Genomic DNA, 16720 nt, shown 5'->3' on the forward strand with positions numbered 1-16720 from the left:
CGTAAGGGTACATCACCCGTAAGGGTGATGCTTGGAAAGGCATTCCTTGTAACAAAAGGGGGGGGGGGAGCTTGAACATCCAGAGCCAGGCTGCAATGTTAGTTGAGATCTAGAACATTAAGGGGAAAAGATCTTTGTCTGATAGATTTGCCTTGCTTTAAACAATTTCTCTGGCTGTCCATCTCACAAAAATGATTCTGGCAGCCAGACAGAGCTTTTCACAGTTAATAAAACTCAAATATAGTTTGTGGCTGTGGATTTCTTATCCCTTGCCTCAGCATCTTGTGACTCATGATTCCACTGAACCAAATTACATTTTAAGACATGAGGAACAATCTGTATTCCTTGTCTGGAATACTCTCCCAAGAGTCTAGCAGCCCTGATGAATAACTGTTAGCTGGGCATGAAAGATGTTGTGGTCCAACACATCAGATGATAGTAGCAGACTAAGATTGGCTTGCCAGGCTTATGTTTGATCTCAGATGGATTAATTGATATCCTGGATTTTCCTGCCATCAGATTACAGAACTTTATAGAAACGTAGCTCAACACCAAGGACTCCTGAGGACAGTTGAATGAAAATAATGGGATAATGCAATATATCTTGAGACCTCTCCATAGCCTTGCTCAATATATATATATAATTTTATTTTAATTTTTTTTAAAAAAGAAGATAAACCTAATACAAACTAATATAAAGTGAGGAATAGAAAAAAAATAAAAGAGAAAACTAAAAGCTTTTTGTAGCTTTTTAATTTCTTTTCTATTTTTCTATTATTTTTTTTTCTCCCTTACTTGCACTTTTTCAAGTAGCCCTGTCCAATGTATCTTGAGGCTTTCAGATACGTTGTCCTTGTATTTAGCTTCTTGGCCTGGCTCTCCATCTTGGCTCTCCAAGATGAAACTAAAAAGAGGGAGAAAGTGCTTCTGTCCTCAGTCAATTCTGAGGAAACCCAGGATCTAGAAATGTATAATCCTTAATTTGCAGTCTGATCCCTTCTGTTTTGCACTGGTCCTCTGTGTTTTGAGGTCAATGAGAATGAAACAGTCCTGCCTGCAGAAAAATGGCATGTGTGAGAAAAAAAATCTAGAACAGATTTCTTTTTTCTTGAAAGATTTTCTTTTTTCTCTAACTATATATAAGGAAGAGGCTTATTAGAGAGGAGGAAAAACGGCATATTTTAACTGCTGCAAGGTTGTGTCGGGTACCATCATATTGCTCTTTAATGGAAAAGGAGCATTAAAAGAGGGAAAAAAAATGTCGCTATGCATTAGGCTACCAGATCTGGGTTGCAAGATTCCCAACCCTCTTTGCTGCCAGCTAGTGGTTGTTAGGATGCTTGCAGTCCAGAATGAGGAGCCCTAATTTTAAGTATATAAAATATATTTGTATTGTATCATCTGAGGGCAGAGAACTCTTTCTGCTGTGAAGGGAGAGAACTTTATCCTTTATACCATTTTAATAACAGTAGATACATTCTTCTGTTCAGGAGGCTATCCCTTCAATTTCTAAGAAAAACATTGCTGAAGCGAAGATTCCCCTGCTCTTTCAAATTATAAGCGTTGTAGGTATTTGACGTGACCCACCTGTATTGTGACATATAATCAGAATAATCCCATTTCAAATCCTATATCAGTTTAACCATGCATCTGATGAGCTGGCTCAAGAAACCTTGTGGTTTTACTAAAATGGATAGTAATAGTGTGAAAATGTGTTATTAAACTCCTTTTGTTTTTGGTTCTTTTGTAGTAATTGTAACTTCTTAGTTCTCTACCAATACTTCCTGAGTGTTCTTCTTTATTATCTGATGGGATGCTGAGTTACTCAACTTCAACAATGAGATGGGAGCTGTATAAACTTGATTAACAAATAAATATCAAAACAGAAAAATTACTTAATTACAAACTGGCAGGCATTCATGGGAGTTGAATGGCTCTCTCGACTGGCCTGGGATTAGTTTTGTCCTTAATTAATTACAGTGAATTTCATTTGTCATTCTAATGTCTATACATCCTGATCTGAGAGATAGTTCTATAGGTCTGCTTTGGATTTCTCAATATTGGATATAATGACCACTTGTTTAACAATTATTTAAAGTTAAAATGGCACCAATCAAATGGTACTTGCAATCCGTTCTTAATATTCTGGCCATCCCAGCACCCCTCCAGTTAAGAGACTGTGATCCAGGTACTGGATTGTACTTAAAACAATTGCAACTATTGTGCCTTCAGCCAACTGCCTGGGCATGGGCTAATGAAGTTGGTGCTCTCGCTTTTCCTGTCACAACAAATAATGGCAATCAATTCAACATGCTTTTGGCTGAGCATCTTAAAATTTTACTTAAGAAAGTAGTCTTTTTTAAAAAACAACAACTGAAAACCACCCATTATAAATAACTTACATGTTGTCTATAAAGAAATTATAACAACTAGAATGCTACTAGACTGGAGGATCATTTAATATTTCTCAGTTACATTTCATGAAAAGAAACAGTTTTGAATAACTAAAGGTTATAGGTTTAGTCTTTGTCATTTCTGTTATTAAGAACAAGAAATAAAAAAAAAATAGAAATAAAGGCCAAATGATTGAGAAAGAACCTTTGCTGAAGCCCTTGACAATTTGGGTTATCTTACTAAACGAGTTTAAATGAATGAGAAATCATTTTAAATTATCCAGATTTTACTAGCACCAGAGTGATGGGCACTTCTCTGAGACAAAACAGTGTCAAAACAGTGATTGGATTTGCCCATCACGCCTAACCATTATTTGCTTAACCTTGATTTGTTAATAACCTTGCATGGATGACATAGTACTACATATCAAACCTAAACCAAACAAATCCTCTGAGTTTACTGCAGAGTGTGAATGACCAATATCTGTTTTGTCTATTGCCGATGAACAACAACTAGAAGAGTTGGCAATTCCTACCCTATCCTCTAGTTTAGGACTTGTGTAATAACGTCAACATAAACTAGGAAGATAATCTACGCAAAACCTGGAGGAGTCCTTTGGTATCTGCAGCCAGACTTCTCAGACATTTGGATTCTGGCTGCCTTATCTAGAGATTCTCTGCTGCTGTTAAGTCAAAAGAAGTTCAGGCTTCCTCACCTCATAAGGTTTCTAAGTCTGCTCCCTGCCTGCCTATTGTATTGCTGCAGTGAGCAAATATAAAAGGCAAATATATGTGTCAGACGCTCTTGCTTTCAGAGGAATATTTCTAAAACAAAAGACCAGACTCCCATTCACCTCAGCTCCTGGAGCTCCCTGAACTAAATGCCAAAATCAGATGCCAGAAGAGACCATGCCCATGTCTCTTGATCATCATTTTAGCCATTTTTCATCCACTGCAGGATGAAGGACAGGATGTTATCATGTTTCTTGATAACATGTGCTAAATATTGGACAATATCCTCTTCTTTGGGCCATCAAAAAGTTGATGAAAACTTTCTTATGCTTACACTCTGTAGCCTCATTCACACATCATGTAAAGCTGTGGCTTGGTTAATTCTGATTTATTGACTAAGCTGTCTGATCAATCATAAGTCATGGTTTATAAAGCATAGAGTTCATGCAGCATGCTACGCTAAACTTGAGGAAGCCATATTATGTTGCAGCATGATCTCTCAACCAAGTGGGAGATTCGCATCACATCTTTTGGCTAAGTCATGATTTGCTCATGATTGGATTCAAGTATCTTACCAGCATATAAACTATGTTTTATAAGCAATTAGCAGCAAGATAAGTTAATACTATTAATGTTACCATGCAGAAATCCGTTGAAAAAAGGTGCTGGAACTCCGTTCCAGTGTGTTCTATGACAAAAAAAAGCCCTGGGAAATAGGGAATAGTATTTTGATTTGCAAGGATGTCACTAATTTCTCTAATTAAAGATCCTAGCTTGCATATAATGATATTAGCATGCATGAAGCTTTGTGGCATAGTAGCAAGAATGTACCCAAACTCACCAGTACTGTCCTTGCCACCAGCCGTACATCTTCCTGTGGCACGAGTCACAAAGACTGCTAATATAACATTTTTCTTCTCTGTTATACAAGCTTTGATTGACCAAAGTCATGATGGGCAGCAGAAATCAAAGCTTATGAGCCCATATGGGAATGATTACAGCACATTAAATATTATATTACACCTTGGAATGCAAACAAAGAAAATGGTAAAGAATGTGAATTAGTGAGGGGTGCTCTCTGAGCCTGGTTGTTTTCTTCCAGACATTTCATCACCCAACCTCAAGTTTGGGTTAATGAAAAGTCTGCAAGAAAACAGCCAAGGGAGCATCAAGGACCCCTCATTTCAACCCTGAGCTACAAATATTCCCCTTTACTGGTAAATGTGAATTAGTGAATGAAACAAACAAAAAAAAGTAAGTTGTGCCTGTAAAATTAAGAGAAAAATTAGAAGAATAAATAAGCATGAACAGGTCTGGTGTGCAAAAGCATTAAAAGATTAGTTTTTCAAAAGAAAGAATGAAAAGTACAAATAGAAAATATATGAAAAGATGCTTTGTGGAATGGTAAAATGAAAGAGGTGTGATGGCTTAGCGGCTAAAGATGCTGAACTTGTCAGCTGAAAAGCTGACAGACCAATGTTCGAGACCTGAGCACTGCACGATGGGGTGAGCTCCAGGCCCTGCATCAGCTCCTGCATCAGTTGCAAAGCTTGCAAATGCGAGTAGATAAATAGGTACCACTTTGGTGGGAAGGTAACAGCATTCCGTGCCCCTCGGTGTATAGTCATGCTGGCCAAATCACCACAGAAATGTTTTTGGACAACACTGATTCCCTCAGCTAAGAAACAGAGATGTGCACTGCCCCTTAGAGTCAAACATGACTGAACAGGGGAACCGTTACCTTTACTTTTAAAACGAAAGAGGCTGTGGATGATAAAATGCATATAGATAGTCCTTCGTTAATGATAATAACTGGGATCAGAATTTCCATCACAAAGCAATATGGTAAAAAATAGTGTCGTATGACCACATTACTCAGTGATAGACATCCCAGCATTAATTGAGTCCCATCAGTTAGTAACAAGGTCCCATGCCTAATAGGTGATCCAAGCAATTCCTGGTTTGGTCCCTTCCAGCCCTGAGCCTCAGTAACCTAAGGATCTGCTTCCTCTTGAACTGCCCATCTGCCTATCTCCCTCCATCTCTATCCCAAGACCCAAGCATCACATTTTAACATATTTTTAACATAGACTGAAACTAGCTGACAACTGTTGCTTTGAAGAGGCATTCTTTTTGTACCTAGCCAGCACAGACCTGGAGGAGGGGGAGGGGGAGGGAGAGGCTGATGACCTCATGGACGTCTCCAGCAACATCTCGGAGAATCTCAACTACTACATCAGCGGCAAAATCCTGTCCAACAGCAGCACCAGCAACTGTGAGGTGATCGAGGTGGAGCCTGGCGCTGCCAAAGAGTATGGCTTCAACTGCCTGCTGAGTCCATGATAGTGGAGATCTCCCCCAATGTCAAGGTGGTGCCGGTGCACCTGGTGTAGTTGAAGGAGCCTCCTGTCGGCGGGACCCCCGAGGCCAAAAAGAGGAGGACGGCGAGCTCCTCGCTGCTGGCCAAGGTAAAGACAGAAATGGATCCAGAGCCCATCACCTCGCTGTGTTCCTTGATGATTCCCCTCTCCATATCGACCATGGAGACCCTGCCCTTCCCCAGAGAGAAAAGCATGTATTTATCCTCCAAGCTGAAGCAGTTACAAAAAGATTCTTTTTAAAATAAAAGTGATTTAAAAATTCCAATTGCAAACAGAACATGCCTCTGTGTTTATATGGTTTAACCCTAGTTGAATTTCCAACAAGTAGCAAAATATTAAACATGTGGAAGACACTACAGCTTGATATGAATAGATCTCTACAGTACAGGGAAACTGCAATGGCCATATACAAATATATGGGTATATTTATAGTCCTGTATATTTAATAGACGTGTAAAAAACAGAATGTCAACATAAGCAGAAATCACCTCTTAAAAGGAGACACTCAATGTCAAACCTGACTCATAGGTGGCAAATGCCAAAGACAGCTTGTAACAGAAGGTCAGGCCCTGAGTAGCCACTTGCAATCAGAAAACTGGATTCTCAGAAAGTCTCATTACTCAGATGTGTTGAGAAGAAAGAAGGGTTAAGTTACAGAATTTTGGAAAGTGGGTGTGTTCATAAGTGGCACAGAAGATTGGGTCATGCCAGTTTCCGTGTTCTTAAGAAGATGCCAGAGTTCGCGAGAGATATGGATCTAACGGGGTGCAAGGTGTTTTTGGATTGTGCTGTCTGCAAAAAATCCAAATCCAAAGCAGCAGCAATTCCAAAGTGTGCTACATGCCTATCAACACACATTTTTGATTTGGTACACACTGACATAGTGGGTCCTTTTACACCAACAATTGGTGGTAAAAATATTTCTTGACAATTGTTGATAATTATTCTAGATATGGATATGTATTTCCTATGAAAGAAAAATCTGAGACCTTTCAGATCTTTAAAGACTTTGCCGCTCTTGTCTATACCCAACACGAAGTTAGCATAGCTAGAATTCAGAGTGATTGCGGTGCTGAATTCATGTCTCAGCGTTTTCAGGACTGGATGCGTAAGAATGGCATACTGCACCAGACCTCAGGTCCTTACACTCCGGCTGAGAATGGAATGGCAGAACGCAGAAATGGGGTACTGCAAACCATGATGCATTGCCTCCTTGAAGACGCTAACCTCAGTCTCCCATACTGGGGTGAGGCTATTAAATATGCTAATCATATCATCAACCGTACGTGTAGTAGTTTAATAAATCAGACCCCCTTACTTCATGTTATATGGATACAAGCCTGATCTCTCGCATCTCCATATTTTTGGTTCATACGCCATGGTGAATATTCCTTTAGCTCAAAGAAAGAAAGGAGGTCCTGCAGCAAAAAGAATGAGATTTATGGGTATTGATGATAATTCAAAATGGAGCAAATACATTGACTCCACGCAAGTAATTGTGATTTCCCAATCCGCTACTTTTGAGGAAGATGCTGACTGGTCCAGGATTCATTCTAATGATCCTGGAGTTTATTTTCCTAGAGATGCTGCTGCTAATGCCACACAGCCTGATGCTCAAGACTCACAGGTGAAAGTTCCTTCCACGAGTTCTTCTCAACCTGCTGTTCCGTCTTTGCAAGCTGCCGATGCTGCTGTTAGCAATGATGATGAAGATGAGGACAAAACGAAAGAAGAACGGACGGTCATTCTGAGATGTTCCAAGAGGGCCACAAAGGGAATCCCTCCAAAACGGTATTCGTGGCACGTAATGAATGCACCTTTACCTTTGATTTGTAATGTTACACTTTCTCCTGATAAGTTCACTCAAATCAAACATATTCCTGAATCTGAGCAAGATACAGTAAATGGTATGAGGCAATGCAGGGTGAAATGGACAGTCTAAAGAAACTTCAAGTGTTTACACCTGCAAGCCCTCCAGCAAACAAGAAAGTTATTGGCACTTGGTAGGTCTACAGAATTAAAAAGAAGCCAAATGGTGAGTTGTTGTATAAAGCCAGACTTGTAGCTCAGGGTTTCGCTCAACATTATCCTGAGGACTATACAAATACTTACCCACAGTTCAGACTGAGAGTGTGAAAATCGCCTTAGCCACTGCAACTATTCTTGGTTTAGAGGTTTTTCAGTTTGATGTTGAAACGGCTTATCTACATGCTGACCTAGATGAAGAAGTCTACATGAAAGGTCCTCCAGGGTTCCGACAACAAGAAGGGGATACATGGTTTCTACACAAAAGTCTTTATGGTCTGAAACAGTCTGGTTTAATGTGGTACATATGTCTTACAGACAAACTAAATTCTTTAAACGGACGAGTGTGTGTTTACTAAAAGATCTGACAATGGGTATGAGATAGTTCTTGTTTATGTTGTTGATATTGTTTATATTGGTCCAAATAAGCAGTTGAGTGAGAATTTTGCTAAAGCTTTACAAAAGTATTTCACATTGAAGGCTTTAGGATATATTAATGCTTATTTGGGTGTTCAGGTTGTCAAAACTCAGAAGGGGTTTAGTCTCACACAAGAAGATAAAATTGAACAACTATTGCAACATGAAGGATGCTAATACAGTGAGTATACCCATGCAAACCGATTTTCACAACTTGGCACATGAACCAAGTCCTGAGTTCGAAGATCAAACACTTTATCGCTCAGTAATTGGGTCGCTGCTGTATATTAGTAGTTGGACTAGACCCGACATTGCACTTAGTGTTAATCTCTTATCACGACACGTAGGCAAGGCAAAACAATTTCATTGGACATTTGTTAAAAAATTATTGAGATACTTAAAATACACTAAACACATGAAGTTATTATTAGAACCGACACATACTGATTATGCAGAGTTATGTTGTTATGCAGATTCCAATTGGGCGAGCGATAAGAAATCACATAAGAGTACTTCAGGTTATATGATATTTTTAAATGGATGTCCTGTGTACTGGCATGTGCGTAAACAGAATTTTGTTTCTTGTTCATCTACTGAAGCTGAATATGCTTGTGTTTCAGATGCATGTAATTCTCTAACGTGGTTTGATGCTTTAGTCGCAGATATCTGGACACATCCGATTTGACCGATCACTGTGATGGAAGATAACGAATCTGTGGTTTATATATCTGAAGCACGGTTTACAGGTCAAGGTCTAGACACATTGACATCTGTTATCAAAATATAAGACAAGTAGTTAAACAGGGTTTTGTGGAATTGCAGTGTCTACACATGATCAGATTGCTGATATGCTTAACAAGCCACTTCCTGCAGCCCAGCACGATTATCTGCGTAAGAAAATGTGTCTTATCTGAGTTCTGCTTTACTGACAAAGAAGGGGTTGTCACTGCGTTTTTATGTGTTTGCCAGTTAAGCACGTTGCAGTCTGCTCTGCAGCTGTGCTGCTATCTTATCATTGTAACCATGGTGAGTGTCACATGTTCAACCATGTTTTGGTTTCATGTCTGGCTCTACTACTGTGCGCATGTCCAAAGAAAAGTTTCTTTTTCTTTTTCTCTGTGCTTTCTGGTGAGACAGAGCATGTAGTCAGTTAAGAGTCTTTATTTTATTTTCTCCTTTGACACTTTAGTTCCCATTGATCAGTAAGAATCTTAAGTAGGAGTCTCCTTGTTGCCTTTGATTCTCTTCTGCCTTTTGATGCAATGAAAATGTTGCAACTCACTTGCTGGTTATGGAGGGAAGAATGTGCATTTGTTGTGGCTCTGCCATTTGTGCAAATGTCTGTTCCATTTCCATTTCCACTTCTCTTCCTCCTCTTCTTCCTCCTCTTCCTCTTCCCCTTCCTCTTCTTTTACCATTTTGGGCTTTGAGGGAGATACAAAGTTCTGTTTCTTGCTCTTCTTGTGGCCTCAGTCATTTTTAATCGATGTTGTTGTAGTGTGTCTTTGATGTCTGTCATGGTTCTGACAGACGGAGACAAGATGTCTTTCCATCTTCTTCTGTATCACAGTTATTTACAAGCCAAGAGCTATTTATATGCTATACACCTGTCCTTAAGTTGACAGAAAAGTATACCTGCAACAAAAGAGGCTGTCACAATTAGTCTGCTTCAGAAAAGGGGACAGTGACTAGAGGAGAAACACAAGGCAGACAACTGTTTTGTGACCATTTCCTCTTTTTGTATATGCCTTGTATGGTATTAAATCCCACAACATCCTCACCAGATTAGCAAACCACTTTATTTGCTGTTTTTTTTTTTTTTTTTTTTTTTTTTTATTGAAAAGTTTTATAAAATACAATTTTCCTTTAAAAAAACCCACCTTCCCCCTCCCTCCTCCCCTCCCTACCTCCCCCCTATCTCCCCCCCTCCCCCTCCCCCTCCTCCCTCCCCTACCTCCCCCCCTCCACTTCCCCTCCTCCCCCCTCCCCCCCCCCCGACTTCCCAGAGCAAAATACAAGGTATATATCTAAAAGGCAATCATAAACAATCATATACTAACAATTATAAACTCTAAAATCCATCACTCTCTAGCTTGTATATAGTAAACCAATCCTTAATAATACTAAATATATATAAAAAACTAAAATAAAAGAAAACTAGCATCATTCCCATCTATATTCTTCCACAATTCACTATTACCTTAACATATTCTCATTTGCACATTAATAAATAGTTCTTACACAAATTAACCCACATTAACCCACAAAACTTTCTTCCTCTTCCTCTGTAGTAAGTTGTCCATTAATTCCAAATTAAAAAAAAAAATCTATTACCATACATAGCATCCCAAAACTTTTTTTTTTTTAAAAAAAAAACACAACTACCACTTAACTATAAATATTTTGTGGAAGTTCCATAGATTTCTACTGATCTTATTTTTTTTCCTTTTTTGAGCGTTTTAAGGCAGCACGCGTCACCCTCTGTTCTCTAAGATCATCCAAAAGAGTTGCAGCTTGAACTCCTCCTGTACCCTTCTCGTCTATCTGTGCATCTTCATCCTCTTGATGTTCTCCTTCTCCAGATCCCTCTGCAGCTTCCAGAAGTGTTGATGGGGTTACTTTCAAAACATTATTATAAAAATCATGCGCTTGCTTCACATTACTCAAACAGTACCTTTTGCCATCATACATGAAGCTCAACCCAGCTGGGATCTCCCATCTGAACCTTATATCTCTTTGCTTGAGCTCTTGCACAAGAAATATAAAATCCTTCCTTCTCTTTAAAATCTTTGGAGGAATTTCTTTTAGAACCAAAACTTGTTGACCAGCAATCACAACTTTGGTATCGTAGGCAGCTTGTATAACTTCATCTCTAATTTCCCTTTTTACAAAATAAACCACCACATCTCTAGGCAACTTTCTCTGTTTAGCAATCCACGAATTCACACGAAACACTTTGTCCATACCTTGTTTTAATTCAGATGCTGGATGGTTCAATACTCCCTCAAAAGCCTCAGAAACCAGCTGCTTTAAATCTTCCTTAATATTCTCTTTTAGGCCTCTAATTCTCACAGCAAACTGCATCTGGTAAAATTGAGCCAAGCTCTGTTCACTGTCGATTTTGTCTTTTAAATCTTCAATTTCCAATACTTTTGCTTCTAATAAAGCATTCTTTTGAATCAAATCTTGCACTTGATCATCCAGCACCTCCACACATTTAGCAACTTTTTGCACTGAGGACAAAATGTCTACCTTCATTTCTCTAAGTTTCTGTTCCATCCTTTCTTCCATTCTCTGCTCCAATTTCTCCAATTTCTCCTCCATCTGTAGAAATTTAACACCCATTGACTCCAAAATTAACTGGGTATGTTTTTCAAGATCCTTCGATGTCAATACATCAGGAGAATGCAACGCCTGCAGCAATGATTGTTGTTGCACCGGAGAATTTCCAGCACTCCGAAAAGTTCTAGGGGGAGGTTTAGCCGCCATCTTTTACTTACAATTGTGACGCACTTTCACTTTAAGTTTTAAGCAAAGTCCATCAAGCTTGAGAGTAAAATAAAATCTTCTTCATCTCTTCATCTTTCCCTCTTGTACTGCTCTGCCTGCTCTTTCCCTTTCATAGTCTCTCCTTCAAGCAGGGATGGTCGCAGACGCCTGGCTCTGCTCCATGAAGTCCGGAGCAGAGACGCTAGCCAGCTGGGAGCAGCCCAGGCTACGGGGGAGTTCAATCCTTCAGCCGCCCAAGCTCCAAGCTCAGGCGGCCCCGGAGAACTCAACCCCCACCTGGGGGCTCACCTCCTCCTCTTCTCCCGAGGAGGGGGCTTCAGATTCGCCCGAACAGCTGATCGGCGCTGTTTCGGGCGAAAAAACACCAGCTGAGCCGCGGGCAGCCCGGGAAGGCTCCCTCCGTCGCCGCGGAGCCATTTGCTGTTTTTGTATGTAGTTTAAGATTGGTTCTATGCCAATTCTTTCTTTTATGGTATCATTTCTGATTTTATCACAAGTAATAAATAGAAATAGAGAATTCTATTACATGTAATATACAGGTAATGTCCTTCCTGGGATATTTGTGAGGGATGGGCAAGGTAGGCAATTGTTGACACATGTATAATGATGTAACCTCACACACAATACAAATTAGTGCTTGCCTCTGATGCCATGACATAATTGTATCATTTGCAGAAGATATCATGATGCACCTGTCATCATTTTGGCATCTTAAAACCTTGCTATGTATCCTAAGTATAGATTTCTTGGCAGCAGTACAGATGTGACTGATCACTGCTTTGTTTAAAAAATGTGCTTTTTAAAATTCCAAGTCTAGACGACAATCCTGGATTTTGTAGTGCTCTTGCAACTAGGCCAGGAGTTCCCAACCGGGGTGTGAGATGATATTCCAGGGGGTGCGAAAACTTGGGTTTTCAAAATTATAGTGTATATGCATAATTAGTTACTCTTATTTCAAACTTTTGTAAGGGATGCAAGAATATGCGCTCATGACCTCTCGTATAGACTACTGCAATGCTCTGTACATGGGGCTGCCCTTGAGGACCACTCGGAGGCTTCAGCTGGTGCAGAATGCGGCCGTGTGAGTTGTGATGGGGGTTTCCCGATACTCCCATGTAACACCTCTTCTCCGTGAGCTGCATTGGCTTCCAGTTGCCCTCTGGGTGAGATTCAAGGTGCTGGTGATTACCTATAAAGCCCTAAATGGCATGGGTCCGGATTACCTACGGGAGCACCTGCTGCCAGCGTCATCTTCCCTTCGTCCTGTGCGCTCCCACAGAGAGGGCCTCCTTAGGGTGCCGTTGGTCAGAGAGTGTCGGCTTGCAGCCCCCGGGGGGAGAGCATTCTCTGTGGGTGCACCAGTCCTTTGGAATCTACTACCGGTTGAGCTCCCAACCTGCGCTCTTTCCGCTGTGATCTGAAAACCTATTTATTTGAACAGGCCGGCCTGGTTTAAGGGTTTGGGGTATTTTTAATTATTTATTGTTAGGGCTTAATTAATTTAATCTTATTTTTAACTTTTGTATGTAATGCTTTTATTGCCCTGTACACCGCCCTGAGTCCTTCGGGAGAAGGGCGGTATAGAAAATCAATAAATAAATAAATAAATAAATAAATAAATCAGAAGCGTTCTAGGGGTGTGGGGTATAGAAAAGGTTGGGAGCCGCTGATCTAGGTTATAACCAGGTCTGATCAATTTAGTGTTTTGAAAATCACCTAAAGTTGGCCAAGGGCAACTCTATTCACTGTCCCCTTTTTTGAAGCAGACTAATTGTGACAGCCTCTTTTGATGCAGGTATATTTTTCTGCAGTGCTTTTTTTGTAAAAGAAAAAGGTGCCGGAACTCACACAGGTCATACAACCCGGCTTGCCTGCCCTACAAGGTTCCATCCAAAAAAGGGGCCGGAACTCCATTCTGAGCATTCTATGAGAAAAAAAGCCCTGCTTTTCTGTCAACTTAAGGACAGGTGTATAGCATATAAATAGCTCTTGGATTGTAAATAACTGTGATACAGAATAAGAGGCATTCTAAGACAGGGGTCCCCAACCCCCAGTCCGTGGACTAGTACTGGGCTGCAGCATGCCAGCAACCAGTCCATACAAACAAGCAAAGCCCCATCCATGGGATGCAGGCAATATACAAAACCATGCACCCTCCAGTCCGTGGAAAAACCTCTCTCCACGGAACCGGTCCCTCGTGCCCAAAAGGTTGAGGAACTCTGTTCTAAGGTCACCTTAAATTTAAGGCTGAACCTTAAATAATCTAGGTTTTCTGTATAGGAATTGATATATCTGTTCTGGAAAGTTACAGAGAATACTAGAAAAATCTGCAAATTTTATACTAACTCTGATAAGATAAATCTCTGCCCCACCCCTGGGGAAGAAACCCTTCTGTTTTTTTTGTTTGTTTTTCTTGTTTTTGTTTTCTTTCTCTTGTTTTGGCTAAACACTATCTGGGGTATGCCAGCCTTTTATCTGTATATGTCTACAAACAAAATTGATATTAAGACCTAATCAAGCTTAAAACTACACTTTACACAATCTAGCCACAAAAGACATACACAGTAGATATCCATAGTGATATTGGGTTGTTGTTTACAATCAAATAGTTTTGGGGAAGAACACTAAAGAGTAAGACTGTTCATTTACTTCTCTCCTCTTTTGCCTAAAGCCATACATTGGCCTGTTCCACAACCTGGACAGGTGGGTTGGAAGGTGAAGAACGGTGTAATCCAACATTTTTCTGAGGTCCCAGGTTGCTATATAGGTCTATTTCAACAATGACAGGGAAGGGAAAGACCCTGAGGTTTTACATTGCTTTTCTGCCCTTGCAATTGCCTTTAGCCATTAGGACAGCCTCTTCCAATCTAGTGTCCAATGGTGTAACTGAGAATGCCATCTGCAGAACCCTCCAGCCAACATGGGGCCAAAATTTTGTTTAATCCAGTTCAGTTTTCGAAATGTTGGCTGAATTACTAGGAGTTGCATTTCAAACAGGCCTGGAGGGCATTCAGCTCTGAGACTTTGAAGGGTTGGAATTTTATCTGGAAAGAGTGCAGCTTAGCTAAATGACAAAATGAGCAAACCAAAATGCCTTTCCTAAGAATTGTGAAATATGTCCCAAAAAAACTAGGGAATTGCAAATTCAACCCCCCAGTTACCCACAAAATGCTCTGGGTGACTGTACATTGTTGACACCCTTTTGCATGCTCTTATAGTAGAAAAGATCCTACCATGACCTCCTTGGGGAAAAAACGGAGTATATTTCTTTAACAGAAATTGCTTTTAGATCTCATACATTCCCTACCTGATCAAATGGTCTAAATTCCACCCATCCCAGTTCAAGTGATAGAATATGCTTTCAAGAAAAAAAATGAAGTGAAGCAATGCATTTAGCATGATTACTTGGTAAAATGTTGATGGTCCAAGTGCAAGTGTCTAGACCGGGATGCCTTACGCACTGTCACTCATGCGCTCGTGACCTCTTGTCTTGATTACTGCAACGCTCTCTACATGGGGCTACCCTTGAAGACCACTCGGAGGCTCCAACTGGTACAGAATGCAGCCGCGAGAGTTGTACTGGGAGTCTCCCGATACTCCCATGTCACACCTTTGCTCCGCGAGCTGCATTGGTTGCCAGTTGTCTTCCGGGTGAGGTTCAAGGTGTTGGTAATGACCTACAAAGCCCTTCATGGCATGGGTCCAGAATACCTTGGGGAGCACCTGCAGCCGGCGTCAACTTCCCTCCGCCCAGTACGCTCCCACAGAGAGGGCCTCCTCAGGGTGCCACCGGTCAAAGAATGCCGACTGGTGGCCCCCAGGGGGAGAGCGTTCTCTGTGGGTGCACCGGATTTATGGAACCATCTTCCGGTTGAGCTCCGGATGGCGCCCGATCTCCGCTCCTTCCGGCGCGATCTTAAAACCCATCTCTTTAAACAAGCTGGCCTGGCCTGATGGGACGGGGTGGGATTTTTACAAATGACTTCAATTTTAAATTTGTATTAATTTATGGGCATTGTTTAATCATGTTTTAATAATCTTAATTTTTGTATCTAATTTTTATGTATTGCCCTGTTCACCGCCCTGAGTCTCTTGAGAGAAGGGCGGTATACAAATTAAATTAATAAAATAAATAATAAATAAAGCTCCCCACTTAATTGGCCAAATCAAAAACCCAATGGCTAGATTTCAATAACATAATTTCAGTCCACTAGCATAATTTTAATGAATGGAACCAGAGTGGTTTTCCTCTTGCTTCAACTCTTAAAGGAAAAAAAAAAGGCCTCTTCCGATAATTCACAGTGTCACCAGATGCTCTCTTGCAATTTGCCCAGGCCAGTGCATTGTGTGACCACACAATCTTCAAGGAACAGAATGTTTTTTAAAAAATTTTGGCAGTATCCTATGTTGACAAAGTGTTGGAACACATTATTAGCAAGTGAAAATTTACTTCAGGCACTGAAGCGAAGTATAATTTCACATGCCAGGTTACTCCATATTAAGCAGGTTTTAAAAGACTCTGCCAGAAATAAAGATACATATGACAGGGAATCTCTGTTGCAACTATACAAATAGTAAGCAAGTCACTGAAGTTTCTATTTCTATCACTGTCTTTTACTATCATTGCCATCTCACATTCTTATTGAGAAATAGAAAGGGATAATTAAAACAAGGTTTGCAGTTCACCAATAATAATGTATATTATACATTTGGGTTGTAAACCTGGGACACTGGGATATTGTCAGTGCTAAGAACAATTGGATTTAACTTTGAATGGGTATTAGCATCCTCTGCAGGATTTTACTGCTTTTGTGCTACAAGCTCTGCTCTGGGGCATGTGCATGACATCATGACAAAAAGAGAAAAGTGGTGAGGATTATGTTGCACAAGTGCTTTCATCTGTCTGACCCCCTTGCCCCCGGTGGAAGCCACTGATGAGTAGATACTGTATAGAATTGCATTGCAAATGGACTTTTCTACATTTGTCTTTGGGCTTCTGAAAGAAACGATTGTAAAGTTGAACAGCTTTAACCTTAAGCTATCAGAGAGATGGCAGAACTAGGGGTAAACTTATGGGAAGCAGCTTGAATTGTTTTTTTAAACAATTAAAGGAGCGACCAAAGTTGATTGGAAAATTAAACAATATAGCAGGTTGATATATATTGTACGCTTATTTGTGTGATATGTTTATCTACATTGCTTTGCTCTCAGTTCCCTGGTGGGTGGAGAACGTTTTCTCTAATTTTTTCTGACTTCTAATCT

The 16720-nt window shown here is 40.3% G+C and overlaps 1 protein-coding gene across 1 annotated transcript in view; it reads left to right on the plus strand.

Moving 5' to 3' along the window:
- AKR1D1 (aldo-keto reductase family 1 member D1) overlaps window positions 1-16720 on the plus strand; it is a gene marked incomplete at its 3' end in the record, with an annotated part of 46472 nt that overhangs the window by 1798 nt on the left and 27954 nt on the right. The gene's annotated exons all lie outside the window — the stretch shown is intronic.

Source organism: Vipera ursinii, assembly GCF_947247035.1.
Source record: "Vipera ursinii genome assembly, chromosome: 6".
Taxonomy (NCBI): Eukaryota; Metazoa; Chordata; class Lepidosauria; order Squamata; family Viperidae; genus Vipera; species Vipera ursinii.